Source organism: Gouania willdenowi, chromosome 21 (assembly GCF_900634775.1).
Source record: "Gouania willdenowi chromosome 21, fGouWil2.1, whole genome shotgun sequence".
Taxonomy (NCBI): Eukaryota; Metazoa; Chordata; class Actinopteri; order Blenniiformes; family Gobiesocidae; genus Gouania; species Gouania willdenowi.
Genome location: NC_041064.1, coordinates 30007333 through 30021280, shown reverse-complemented (window position 1 = coordinate 30021280; position 13948 = coordinate 30007333). Strand labels below are relative to the sequence as shown.

Sequence of the window (13948 nt, the reverse complement as noted above, 5' to 3'; positions counted from 1 at the left end):
ACTATCACTACACGCTTCAGGCGACCCCACATTGGGTCACGACCCCAATATTGAAAAACCCTGGTGTGTATATAAATATATTCAAATACCTGAACCTTCACAACCTGTGTGCTTGAACACACTTGTTCTGAAATATCCTCACTAACAACAATGCAAGACACAGTAATTTAACCCAACTTTGGAGCGTAACTTCATCCCCTTGTTAATAGATCGTAATAAATTAATTGTAAACATAAATAAAACAAAGTATGGATATTTGGTAATTAAAGATAACCCAAAAATAAAAATAGATGATATTCAACAAGAAAATGTTCCTGAAAATAAATTTCTTGGGGTAATAATTGACAATAAACTGACATGAAAAGCCAACATCAGACAGAAAAAGCAAATTTTCAAAAAGCCTGTCAATTATGAAAAAAGCTAAACATTTTGTGGACCATGATGCAATGAGAATTATACGTCTGTCAGTATGTGGAGTGAAATTATGGAACAGCCTGGATTCACAAGAAAAGCAATGCCTAAGTATTCAGAGTTTTAAACTGGAAATAAAATGCAGAAGGGCATGAAAAATGAGAAATATATGACAAACACCCATTGCAGAAAGAAGCCTTAGAATGTGACAATCCATGCGTTTTTGTTCCATGGAGCTGCCAGTGATTGAACCTGGGGCCTCATACATGCTAAGCATGAGCTCTACCACTGAGCTACATCCCCTGTCTTTGTGTATGAAAATGAGAAAAAAAATGAGAAAAAAGTTGCGAATGCCCAAAACTGGACTTAAGGTAATAATAAGGCATAAGACTTGAACAAATTTGGATTTTTTTTTTTTCTGAGAAAAGGCTATCAAAAGACTCTAAAAACTAGTCTAAATATGATGTGCACACATAAACTGGAAATAAAATGCAGAAGGGCATGAAAAATGTGACAAACACCCATTTCAGAAAGAAGGTATGGAACTTCACAATCCATGAGTTAATGATTCTTGGAGATGCCAGGGATTGAAACTGGGGCCTCATACATGCTAAGCATGCACTCTACCACTGAGCTACGTCCCCTGTTGTCTTTACAAAAAATGAGAAAAAAAAAATGTGAATTAAGTTGCAAATGCCCAAAATTGGACTTAAGGTAATAATAAGGCATAAGACTTGAACAAATTTGGATTTTTTTTTTTTTCTGAGAAAAGACCCTAAAAACTAGTCTAAATATGATGTGCACACTTAAAATGGAATTAAAATGCAGAAGGGCATGAAAAATGTGACAAACTCCCATTTTAGAAAGAAGGCATGGAACTTCACAATCCATGAGTTTTTGAATCTTGGAGATGCCAGGGATTGAACCTGGGGCCTCATACATGCTAAGCATGCGCTCTACCACTGAGCTACATCCCCAATTATGTTTACAAAAAATGAGAAAAAAAAAATGTGAATTAAGTTGCAAATGCCCAAAATTGGACTTAAGTTAATAATAAGGCATAAGACTTGAACAAATTTGGATTTTTTTTTTCTGAGAAAAGACCCTAAAAACTAGTCTGAATATGATGTACACACTTAAACTGGAATTAAAATGCAGAAGGGCATGAAAAATGAGAAATAAGTGACAAACACCCATTTCAGACAGAAGGTATGGAACTTCACAATCCATGAGTTAATGATTCTTGGAGATGCCAGGGATTAAACCTGGGGCCTCATACATGCTAAGCATGCACTCTACCACTGAGCTACATCCCCTGTTGTCTATACAAAAATGAGAAAAAAAAAAATGAAAAAAAAAAAAATGTGAATTAAGTTGCAAATGCCCACAATTGGACTTAAGGTAATAATAAGGCATAAGACTTGAACAAATTTGGATATTTTTTTTTCTGAGAAAAGACCCTAAAAACTAGTCTAAATATGATGTGCACACTTAAACTGGAATTAAAATGCAGAAGGGCATGAAAAATATGACAAATACCCATTGCAGAAAGAAGGCATAGAACTTGACAATCCATGCGTTTTTGTTCCATGGAGATGCCAGGGATTGAACCTGGGGCCTCATACATGCTAAGCATGCACTCTACCACTGAGCTACAACCCCAATTATGTTCACAAAAAATGAAAAAAAAAAAAAATGTGAATTAAGTTGCAAATGCCAAAAATTGGACTTAAGGTAATAATAAGGCATAAGACTTGAACAAATTTGGATTTTTTTTTTTCTGAGAAAAGACCCTAAAAACTAGTCTAAATTTGATGTGCACACTTAAACTGGAATTAAAATGCAGAAGGGCATGAAAAATGAGAAAAATGTGACAAACACCCATTTCAGAAAGAAGGTATGGAACTTCACAATCCAATGATTCTTGGAGATGCCAGGGATTGAACCTGGGGCCTCATACATGCTAAGCATGCACTCTACCACTAAACTACATCCCCTGTAGTCTTTATTAAAATTGAGGAAAAAAAAAATAAATATGAATTAAGTTGCAAATGCCCAAAATTGGACTTAAGGTAATAATAAGGCATAAGACTTGAACAAATTTGGATTATTTTTTTTTTTTCTGAGAAAAGACCCTAAAAACTAGTCTAAATATGATGTGCATGCACACTTAAAATGGAATTAAAATGCAGAAGGGCATGAAAAATGTGACAAACTCCCATTGTGGAAAGAAGGGATGGAATATCACAATTCATGAGTTTTTGAATCTTGGAAATGCCAGGGATTGAGTATGGGGCCTCATACATGCGAAGCATGCACTCTACCACTGAGCTACATCCCCTGTTGTCTTCACAAAAAATGAGAAGAAAAAAAATGAGAAAAAAGTTGCAAATGCCCAAGATCGGAGGTAAGGTAATATAGAATGTCATAAGACTTGAAAAAATTTGGAGTTTTCTTTTTTTTTCTGAGAAAGGATTTTCAAAAGACCCTAAACATTTCTTTAAATATGACATGCACACTTAAACTGGGATTAAAATGCAGAATGGCATAAAAAAAGAGAAAAATTGACAAACATCTAATTAGAAAGAAGTGATAGACCATGACTATATTAAGCATTTGTTTGTTGGAGATGCCAGGGATTGAACCTGGGGCCTCGTACATGCAAAGCACACACTCTACCACTGAGCTACATCCCCTTTTGGCTTGTTAAAAAATGAGAAAAAAAAAAAAAATGAGCAAAAAGTTGCAAATGCCCAAAATTGGACTTAAGGTAATAATAAGGCAAAAGACTTGAAAAAATTTGGATTTTTTTTTTTTTTTCTGAGAAAAGGCTATCAAAAGATTCTAAAAAAATAGTCTAAATATGATGTGCACACTTAAACTGGAATTAAAATGCAGAAGGGAATGAAAAATGAGTTAAGTGGCTTAATTAAAAATGAGAAAAAAAAATGAGAAAAAAGTTGTAAATGCCCAAAATCGAAAGTAAAGGTATAAGACTTTAAAAAAGTTAGAGTTTTTTTTTTTTTTGTCTGAGAAAAGGTTATCAAAAGACTCTAAAAACTAGTCTAAATATGATGTGCACACTTAAATCACTTCATAGACCTATGATCTCCAAAAAAACCAAATGAATGAAAATTAAATGAAATTTTGTAAAAAAAAAACTTAAAATCTTAAGAGAATATTGCCGAAGCACATGGAACGTGGCATCTAAAACGGCTCAAAAGCAACACATGTCAATGGATCTGTGCTCGCTTGTTAAGGCCTGGGTTGCCAACACATCTAGAAGCAGGAAATACACTGTTTATATGTTGACCCACATAAGAACCCCAGGGATTTTATAGCCTTGACTGGGTTCAGGTATCAATGGGATTTTTTAAAATCACAAATTAAAAAGGGATCAATTAATACAAAAATAAATTAATAATGCCAGTTAGACAATATGTGTTGTTTTTGTTTCCTAAATTTAAAACTTGTGTTTAATGCATTGGACATTCATTTAAAAGGCTGTGAGGTTTTCTCTTATCTTACTACGAGTGCTCTCAAGTCATGACCACAGAGAAGTTGCGAGAATAGAAACCAATGGTAAATCCTAAAAACCAATGAGTACTAACAAAATCCCAGAAAATAATGACTTCTCTTTTTTTTATTCTTATGTCTTTTTGTCAGAGGCCCTTTATGTTTAATGTAGGCCATGGCTATTCATACAGAAACATATGAATCCTCTATTCATATGGAGGGCCCCTCATTGGCCAGTTTAGGTGACGATAGGGCACCATGTGACTTAAAGTTCTGTTTTTGTCAATGGCATGTGTGGGTGCAGACCCAAATGCAGGGACGGAGGCGGAGCTCAAGTGTATCATACCAGTATTTATTTTCACTACAGGCATAGTAAGTCCAGGGAGGCAGATGCAAACAAAAAAAACACAAAAAGCAAAACCAAGAAGTGAGGGTAAACGAGAATGTCCAAAACTCTATCCAGGAATTACTGGTAACCAACAGACCCATAGTCACAGCACATGTAATGTCCCAGCACTGAAGTGAACCCAAGCCTCCACATTTATACTCAGCAGTTTAATCAATTGCAGCTGGAGGCCAATCAGCAGGAGAAAGCTGCCGGAAGGGAGTCCAAGATCTCCTGCCTGCCCTCCAAAATAAAACCCCATCGTGACAGTTTTATTTTAAGCAACTCCGCTAACCCTTTTATTTGAACCCTAACCCTATCACTAACCCTAACCCAGGAAATACCCTAAAATGTTTATTATTTTCGTATATGTATTTTCAATGGTGGAATTTGCCATGTTAAATATGTTAAAATGATATATCCATATATCACTTGGCCATCCTGGCACAGCACACACACATAGGCACATTACGCTTATGTAGAAAAGGTCGGGAAAACGTACGTTTCCGTATGGATTTAGAGCTAATGGTAAATGTCTTACTAATCTGAGCCAAATTATTCAAAGACCGTTTGAATGTTTCTCCTAAATTAATGTCAACTTTACATTAAATCCCTAAAATTTATTGGATCCAAACTAGTCAAAGACCTTTAATCTTTCTTTAAAATGATATGAATAATGAAATTTAAAAGTTATTAAGTCAACTGCCTAATTTCTTTTTAATGTGCCTATGTATTTTTCTTAGTGTTGTTTAGATGTGTTTTATTTTAACCATACTGGTTGGTATATTTTGTTTGCAATAAAGAAAAGAAATAAACATCGTCTCTTTATCCTGCCACGGCAAACATGCAATCAATTTATCCAAGATAGTGCAGACCAGACTTTGTCTAACCCTGCATTCTCCTTTATCCTGGATGTATTTATCCGACTTTTGTGTAATACCCCCCAGATGTATATTTGACAAAGTGAAAGTAAACAATAAAGTTAAAAAACTGTTGTGCTGCATGGGTTTCTTGTGTTAGAAAATTGTTTGAAAAATGTGTTGTCTCCATGGTGCTCTTCAGTTTGGGGATCCAACTTAGAGTTTCAAAAAGATCTGAGGCACTCAGAGAGACTGTAGTTAAAAAGCCTTTATTCCATCAGGACTATTTAATCATAAAAACCATGTCAACATGTTTCAGCCTAACAGGCCTTCATCAGGGCAGTAACAAAATGGCTGCCAAGCAACTTCCTTTAAAGATTTTCAACAGGTCACATGACCAAGTGAAATGTTACACATTTACAATTAAAATCTGTAGAGCTGTTCATTCAGTGATGTTTAAGAACATGAAAAATGCATTATACAGGATTGATACATAGAGATTTTCTAAACATGTATTAAATTAGAGCTCAGAAAAGCTGTAAAAGAAAAGCTACAAAAAAGGAGAGAAGTACATTTCTCAAAGTCATGGCAGATAAACCAGGAGCAAAACCAGAATGAACAGGTGATTAACATATCAGGTGTTCCACTCACACCCAGTCATGTCTCTGTGCTGTCTAAAAGTCTAACTTTTGCCTCCACAAACACAACCAAAGAATTTCAAACCAAGATAAACTTGTTTCATTTCCATCACAATCTCCAGCTGAAAGTTTGGTACAACACTAACCCCAATCAAGCTGCCTCTCACTCTCAGATTCAGACAGAATCTACACAAACATTATTTAAGCCCAAGTCCACCTTCATTCCTACCACATTCCATCCTACTTTGAACACATTTTACAGAAAAGTACCATTTGAAATAGACACGTTTTTTGCCTCAAAGACAAAAAGAGAATGTAACCTGTTAAAAGAAGAAAATGAGGCACTGAAATGGTTTTCAACTAATGATAGTTTAGTCTTTATTTGAAGGGACAAATGTATAGAGACATTAAAATCATAAAATACAGAGATGTTCTACACCAGAGTATAGTTAAACAGCTAGTTTATTCCATCTGTAGTCCCTGGTTACCTGTATAAAACATACAATAACATTCAATAAATTACAATGGTAAAAACTGTACAAGAACAATCACTCAGAATATGCACTCTCACTGACACACGCACAGACATGAACAATATCACACCTGTACATTACATCCACACCTCTCATTTACAGCAACACACCTGGATAGTGTTATAATAGTCAAGTTCGGTCTTGAGACCAAATTTTAAAGGTCTCGGAATTATTTTGACTCGATCTTGTCTTCAATTCGAGATTTTCCCTCAAGACCGTTCGAGACCAGCACTAATTCCTGCTATTTTTAAACTTTTTTATAATGTGATAATAACGAGATAAAACAATCCTTTATTCATTCTTTAATCCACCCCGTATAATGACAGCAACCTTCGTATTTCGAATAAATTTGTAAAAGCACAGCAAAGAGGAAACACTCTGTGGTGTGTAGGTGAGCAGTCATGATATTTCTTGGCAGAAATGCTTTTAAACACTTGCTGTACATTCAGCTCACATAAAAATCTTGTTTTCAAATATGTACAATAATTGTGAATTTATCAGTAGCAGTAGTAGTTTTAATATTTCAGTAAATTTTTTGCAGGCACCTTTTTTGTCCGTCAAATGTATTTAAAAGAAACTAAAACCAAAGAGAGAATGTTATTTAACTGTTGAACCGTGTCATAATTTTATCATTTATATTTTTTTGAAATTTAAAAAAAAAATGTTTCGTCTCGGTCCCACCTTGTCTCCGTCTTGGTCTTGACTCGGTTTCGGCTCCTGGAAGTCTTGGTCTTGTCTTGGTCTCGGTGCATTCTGGTCTCGGGCAAGTCTTGGTCTCTGATAGTGCGGTCTTGAACACAACACTACACCTGGATAATACATTCTCTAATTCTGTCATTATTTACAAACACTAACCACAAATTCAATACAGTACTTTTTATAAAATACACGTTAATCTGTTCTCGTTCATGAATATATACACATTACCGGTAAGTTGTCACGTGGTTCAAACATAGTGTCCACCTCAGTGTCTGTGTGAGCAGCTTTGATTGTTCCACAGACACTTTTTAAGTTCTGCAGTGAACAGAAAATAGTCAGTTTGACTTTTCAGGTCTGTTGTGAAATCGTTCCATTCTTTATTGTTTTATATGAGAAGTATGATTGTGCTAATGAAGTTTTACATCTGGGTATGGTACACTGCCCCCTGGTGGAGGATCTTCAGAATCAGAATCAGAAAAGTTTATTTTGCCAAGTCCAGTTTTCAAAAACAACACAGAGAATTTGACTCAGTATTCAGTAGTGTTGTGGCGGTCAAGACCGGTCTTGGTCTCGTGACCAAATTTTAAAGGTCTTGGTCTTGTCTCGGACTCTGAAGCATTTTGACTCGGTCTTGTCTCGGACTCGGGCTGCCCGGACTCGGGATTTTCCGTCAAGACCGTTCAAGACCAGCACTAATTCCTGCTATTTTTAAACTTTTTTATAATGTGATAATAACACGGAGAAGAACGGGATAAAACAATATTTTATTAATTCTTTAATCCACCCTGTATAATGACCGCAACCTTCCTTAATGTGACTGAGTGACGTGTGTGACACACTCATACGTGTGTGACACACTCATACGTGTGTGACTACGGTGTCAGTTTGGACCACGGAGCGCAAGGGAGATATGAACTAATCACCGGTAAAAATCCCAGTAAAACTCCAGAAAACAATCACTAGTAATAAATATCATCTCCCTGGTAAAGACAGTAGCTCTAATAACTGGTAAAATGATAAACTGATGATATTACAGCCTGTGAAGGCTGGATAGGGGACGCACTTACTCTGCTTCTGGGTCCTAGTGCCAGCCGAGCGGTGAAGCCTGTTCCGTTTACCGTGTTTAATAAGTCCGTGTGTGTTTAATAAGTCCGTGTGTGTTTAATAAGTCCGTGTGTGTTTAATAAGTCCGTGTGTGTTTAATAAGTCTGTGTGTGTTTAATAAGTGTGTGTGTGTCCGTGTGAAAGTCTGCATGTTTATGTCTCTGTCCATCCACTCTTTTCATTATATCCATGTCTTTTAAGGCTTTATTACATAATGTCGGCTGTAGTTCGGGCTGCCGCCATCTTGGATTATGTCGTCACCAGCGCGTCATCGCCGCAGAGTTGCACGAGCATAGAATGAGTCAAATAACTGTAAAGAGGTCTTATATTAATCTATTTTCTTTTTAAAGTGGTGTTTTTTTTGTGGCTTTAGACTCCAATTACATGTATGTATATAATATGTTCCCAACAATATAAACAGGTTCACAATATAATTATTTTTTATAGTTTCTGTTTCCACTGTATCCAGAATAATAATAATAATTCTCAACAAGAACAATTGGTTGATTTGTCACATGACTGTTCCAGGGTTTGAGTTTGTTTTATTTAGTTTCACATCTACCTGTAGCTCTGTTTTTTACACTGCTGACAACTTGTTTGTAGTTTTATTTCAGAAAGTTTCACTTTTACAGTTACAGTTGGAAACCTTTGTTAATTGAATATCCTAGGTACATTACAGTAACCAAATTAAACTAAATCATCTAAGTGAATTAATAAAATAACCTGTGTAAAGGCTTTTTCAAACTAAAAAATTATCTTGTGAAATCTGTGACCTGTTGACCTGAACAACTGAAAGAATCAGAATCAAGAATCATTATTTCTTGGCAGAAACACTTTTAAACACTTGCTGTACATTCAGCTGACATAAAAATATTGTTTTCAAATATGTAGAATAATTGTGAATTTATCAGTAGCAGTAGTAGTTTTAATATTTTAGTTAATTTTTTTCCAGGCACCTTTTTTGTCCGTCAAATGTATTTAAAATAAACTAAAATTAAAGAGAGAATGTTTTTTAACTGTCGAACCTTGTCATAATTTTATTTATTTATAGATTTTTTTAAATTGAAAAAAATAATGTTTATGGTCTTGGTCTTGGTCTCGGTCTCGGCTTGTCTCGGTCTTGGTCTTGACTCGGTCTCGGCTCCCGAAAGTCTTGGTCTTGTCTTGGTCTCGGTGCATTCTGGTCTCGGGCAAGTCTTGGTCTCTGATAGTGCGGTCTTGAACACAACACTAGTATTCAGTGTGCAGAACAGAAAAAACAAGCCAGTAACAGTAACAATAATAATGACAGGTATAAAGGATAAAACAGGATAAAGGATAGATAGAGGATCAGGATAAAGGATAAATTTATATATATTTTGTGGGTGGCTGGGGCTGTGTTTATATGGTTCTAGTTGTCACAGCAGAAGTGAACTTTATAAAGTTCTTCAGAGGTGCTGGTGCAGAGTTATTTAAGATTCTATAGGCCAATCGTATTAATGCAAATATTTGAATGTTGTCAAAATTTAACAGTCTATATTTTTGAAAGACTAAACAGTGATGGTGTTGTAATGGTTTACGGTTGAGGATTTTGAGCGACTGTTTGTTCAAAGTTTCCAACGGCCTCAGAGCGGTTTTACTCACCTGGGACCAGCACGTTATACAATAATAAAACCGAGACATAATCATTGCATTAAAATAAGTTTGAGCATCCTCCAGTGTTAACGAGTTTCTAATACATTTGAAAGTTTTGATGTTGTACCTGAGACTCTGGTACATATGTTTGATATGTTTTTAAAACATAGAGTTGGGTCTAAAATGACACCCAGGTATCGATATTCAGTGACATTTTGTATTACTTCCCCTTGTAACGTTATGTTTGGAAAGGATGACAGTTTATATTTGTTTACAAAGTACATTGTTGCTGTTTTCTTTACGTTTTATGTGAGACATGCATTATGTAGCCATATTGCGACTTTCTCCATTGCTGCTGTATATTTATTGGTTACCTGTTCAGCATCCTTTCCCCATGTATAAACGACCGTATCATCTGCATACATCTGGATATTAACATCCTCGCATACAGATGGCAGGTTGTTTATATATAGGGAGAACAGAAGAGAGCCGATGTTAGAGCCTTGTGGCAGTCCGATATCAGTAGCAGTAATAGTGGATGTAGTGTTACTGATACGGACGCATTAGGTCTGACCAGACAGATAGGAGTTAACCCAAGCCAGAGTGTTTGTCGACAGTTTAAATTTAGTTCATTTTAAAAGTAACGTTGGGTGACTGACAGTATCGAATGCCTTGCGAAGGTCTAAGAATATTGCTCCTACGACTCCTCCATTATCAAGATTTTGTTTTATTGTTTCTGTGAGAAGGCAACATGATGTTACGGTCGAGTGATTTGCCCGAAAGCCAAACTGCATGGGATGTAAAAGGCCTTCATCCTCCAGATGTTGTGTGAGTTGCTCAATGACCACTTTTTCTATTACTTTTGATATAACGGGGAGAATGCTAATTGTTCTGTAGTTGTTGATGTCTTGGTTATTTCCTGCTTTATGGATTTCATCATTCAAACTAGTGGCTTAGTGGCTGTTTTTATTGTGGTAGGGAAGGAGTTTTCAGTTACTGATTTATTAATATTGTTATTAGAGCAGTGAGAGTATCTTTATAGATGACGTCATAATTAAAAAAGTAGACAAATGAGGAGCAGTGGCAGAGACCAGTACATTAATGGGGATGTTGGGCAGAGACCAGTATACAGAGGCCTTGAGACAGCTGAGCAACAGTGAATACTACCAGCCTTTAATGTTTAATCCTACAGAGCAAATAAAGACAGAACTTAAAGAAATTCTCTTAAATGCAAAGGATCAAAGGTGGATTTCTCAGAATGAACATGACTTCCTACCAGCTCGCCCCCACCTTTACCAGGATCTTCAACCTCTCCCTGGCCCAGGCAGTCATCCCGCCGTGCCTAAAATCAGCCACAATAATCCCAGTGCCCAAGAAGTCCCCCACCACCAGCCTGAACGATTACCGCCCAGTGGCCCTCACTCTGGTAATCATGAAGTGCTTTGAGAGACTGGTCCTTCAGCACATTAAGGACTATCTCCCCCCAGACTTCGACCCACAGTTTGCATGTCGTGCTAACAGATCCACAGAGGATGCCGTTTCTGTAGCTCTGCACTCTGCACTGAACCACCTGGAGCAGCAGCAGAGCTACGTTTGGATGCTCTTTGTGGATTACAGTTCAGCCTTTAACACAATAAATCCCAACAGACTCATCACTAAACTGAACACTCACGGCCTTCCCCCTCTCACATGTGCCTGGATAAATGACTTTTTAACCAACCGACCACAGAATGAGAGACTTGGCCCCCACCTTTCCTCCACCCGTACGCTGAGCATCGGCTCCCCACAGGGCTGTGTGCTGAGCCCCCTCCTGTACTGCCTCTACACTTACGACTGCAGTTCGGCCTACAATGACAATCTCATCGTCAAGTTTGCTGACGACACTACAGTGGTCGGACTCATTTCTAAGGATGATGAGACGTCCTACAGAGAGAAGGTCCTTAAGTTGGCAGCCTGGTGTTGAGAGAATAACCTCGCTCTGAACATCAAGAAAACCAGAGAGATCCTTGTGGACTTCAGGAAGCACAGCACAGACCCAGCACCCCTGTACATCAACGGTGAGTGTGTGGAGAGGTTTCATACCTTCAGGTCTCTTGGTGTCCTCATCTCCGCGGATATGTCCTGGTCAGAAAACATCACGGCAGTCTGCAAGAAAGCTCAGCAGCGGCTACACTTCTTGAGCGTTCTCAGGAGGTACAAACTAAATTCCAACCTGCTGCTGATCTTCTACTGCTCAGCTATCGAGAGCCTGCTGACGTACTGTATCACAGTATGGTACAGCAGCTGCACCGCTGCAGACAGGGAGAGGCTCCAGAGAGTTGTAAAGGCAGCACAGAAAATCATTGGCTGCCCTCTCCCCTCCCTGATGGACATTTACACCTCCCGCTGTCTCAACAGAGCTAAAACCATCACCAAAGACTGCTGCCACCCTGCCTTTGACCTGTTTGACCTGTTGCCCTCAGGGAAGCGCTACAGGTGCATTAAGGCCAGAACAAACAGACTCAGAAACAGCTTTTTTCCAAAAGCAATAACCACTCTGAATTCTCATATGCGTTGATCTCATATTCATACCCACAGACTCTGCTCAGCCACTTTAAAAAACAAAACAAAAACAGTGATGTGTAATATCATTGAACCGCATATATAGACAATGTGCTATACACCAGACACTGTATATAGCAATGTAGTTGTTTATTTATTTTTTTTTTTATTTAAATACCAAATGTACATACTGTTCACTTTACATCCTTTCCTGTACTTTTTATTGATGTCCTATGTTAAATTGTTGGCTTGTTTATTTTATTTCTTGCACTGTTACTGGAGTTGGCTTGTTTTAATCTCATGGTACATGTGTACAATGACAATAAAGGCATGCATCATCATCATCATCATCATCACTTTTTTCTGTGTGAAAATCCCAGAATTCCTTCTTTCTACATGTTTCCAATAGTCTATAAGAACCTATAAAAGCCCCTGGAAGACCTATGATAAGTGTGAATGAATCTATCACAGAAGCAGCATCAAAATGTGTTGACTTTCACATTAAATTATTTGTGTTAGAGCTGCCCTCTTTCATACAAGACAGTGCACATGTACTCAATAAAATGAAATAAATTAGAAATATAGGGCCAGCACTTTTTGTGACTATGGATATTGAATCACTTATGACAAATATTGACCATGAGGAAGAGTTGGAATCTCTCTCACATTACTTGGAAAATACTCAACCAGGACAGACGCCCCCTGCTGTATTCATCCTGCAACTCACAGAATGGACTTTAACAAACAATGTGTTTGTCTTTCAGAATCAATTCTATAAACTACAGAAAGGTACAGCTATGGGAGCATGTTTTGCACCTAATTATTCAAACCTGTTTATGGGACACTGGGAGGAGATGTGTTTTCAAGCCAGAATGTCTACCAAGATAAAATCATATGGTGGGGAAGATACATAGATGACATTCTTTTACTTTGGTCAGGATCAGAGTCAGAGCTTCAGATTTTTCAACCTATCGTTAGGTCTTTTTTTTTTTTTTTTAAATTAATTTGTTTAGTTTTTTTTTTTTTTTTTTGTTAAATCAATTATTAGACATTTCAGGGGACCACATCTAAACTCCAGGTGACCCCACCTGCGGTCCCGACCCCAAAATTGAAAAATGATGAAGACCAAACCTGCTTAATTAAAAATAAATGAATTTTTTAAAAAAACGTAAAAAAAAAAAGGAAAAATTTAAATGAAAAACAAATTGATGATTATAAGTGGCAAAAAAATACAAAAGTTTAAATATGAATACGAATATGAATAAATCCATTAAAAAAATGCGAAAATCTATAAAATATCGTTCAAAAATAAAAAAAAATATTGATATATAAAGGTAGAAATAAAAAAATATATATATACAAATATAATTTATTTTAATTTTATTTATTTTTTAACTTTTATTTATGTAATCATTTATTTTATTCATACTCAATTATTTTTGAATTTGTTTTGTTTTTGTTTTTATTCTTTTATTCATTTATTTAAAATGTTGGCAGGTCTGGTCCTCCATAGAAAAACACTGGCCTACGTAAATATTTGTATTTATATTTGTCATATAAAACGTCTAGATTGTCCTTATTTATGCTCACAAATAAAAACAAAAATAGAGCGTGTATCTTGAAAACTTTTCTAAGTGTGTACGTAAC

General features: G+C 36.5%; 3 non-coding genes across 3 annotated transcripts; all 3 read right to left on the bottom strand.

Moving 5' to 3' along the window:
- Window positions 1–1316: 1316 nt before the first annotated feature.
- trnaa-agc (transfer RNA alanine (anticodon AGC)) lies at window positions 1317–1388 on the bottom strand. The gene has a single exon. It is a non-coding gene; the product is annotated as a tRNA-Ala (tRNA).
- Window positions 1389–2001: 613 nt separating this feature from the next.
- On the bottom strand, window positions 2002–2073 carry trnaa-agc (transfer RNA alanine (anticodon AGC)). Its single transcript has one exon. It is a non-coding gene; the product is annotated as a tRNA-Ala (tRNA).
- Window positions 2074–3035: 962 nt separating this feature from the next.
- Window positions 3036–3107, bottom strand: trnaa-ugc (transfer RNA alanine (anticodon UGC)). Its single transcript has one exon. It is a non-coding gene; the product is annotated as a tRNA-Ala (tRNA).
- Between the last annotated feature and the right edge of the window lie 10841 nt (window positions 3108–13948).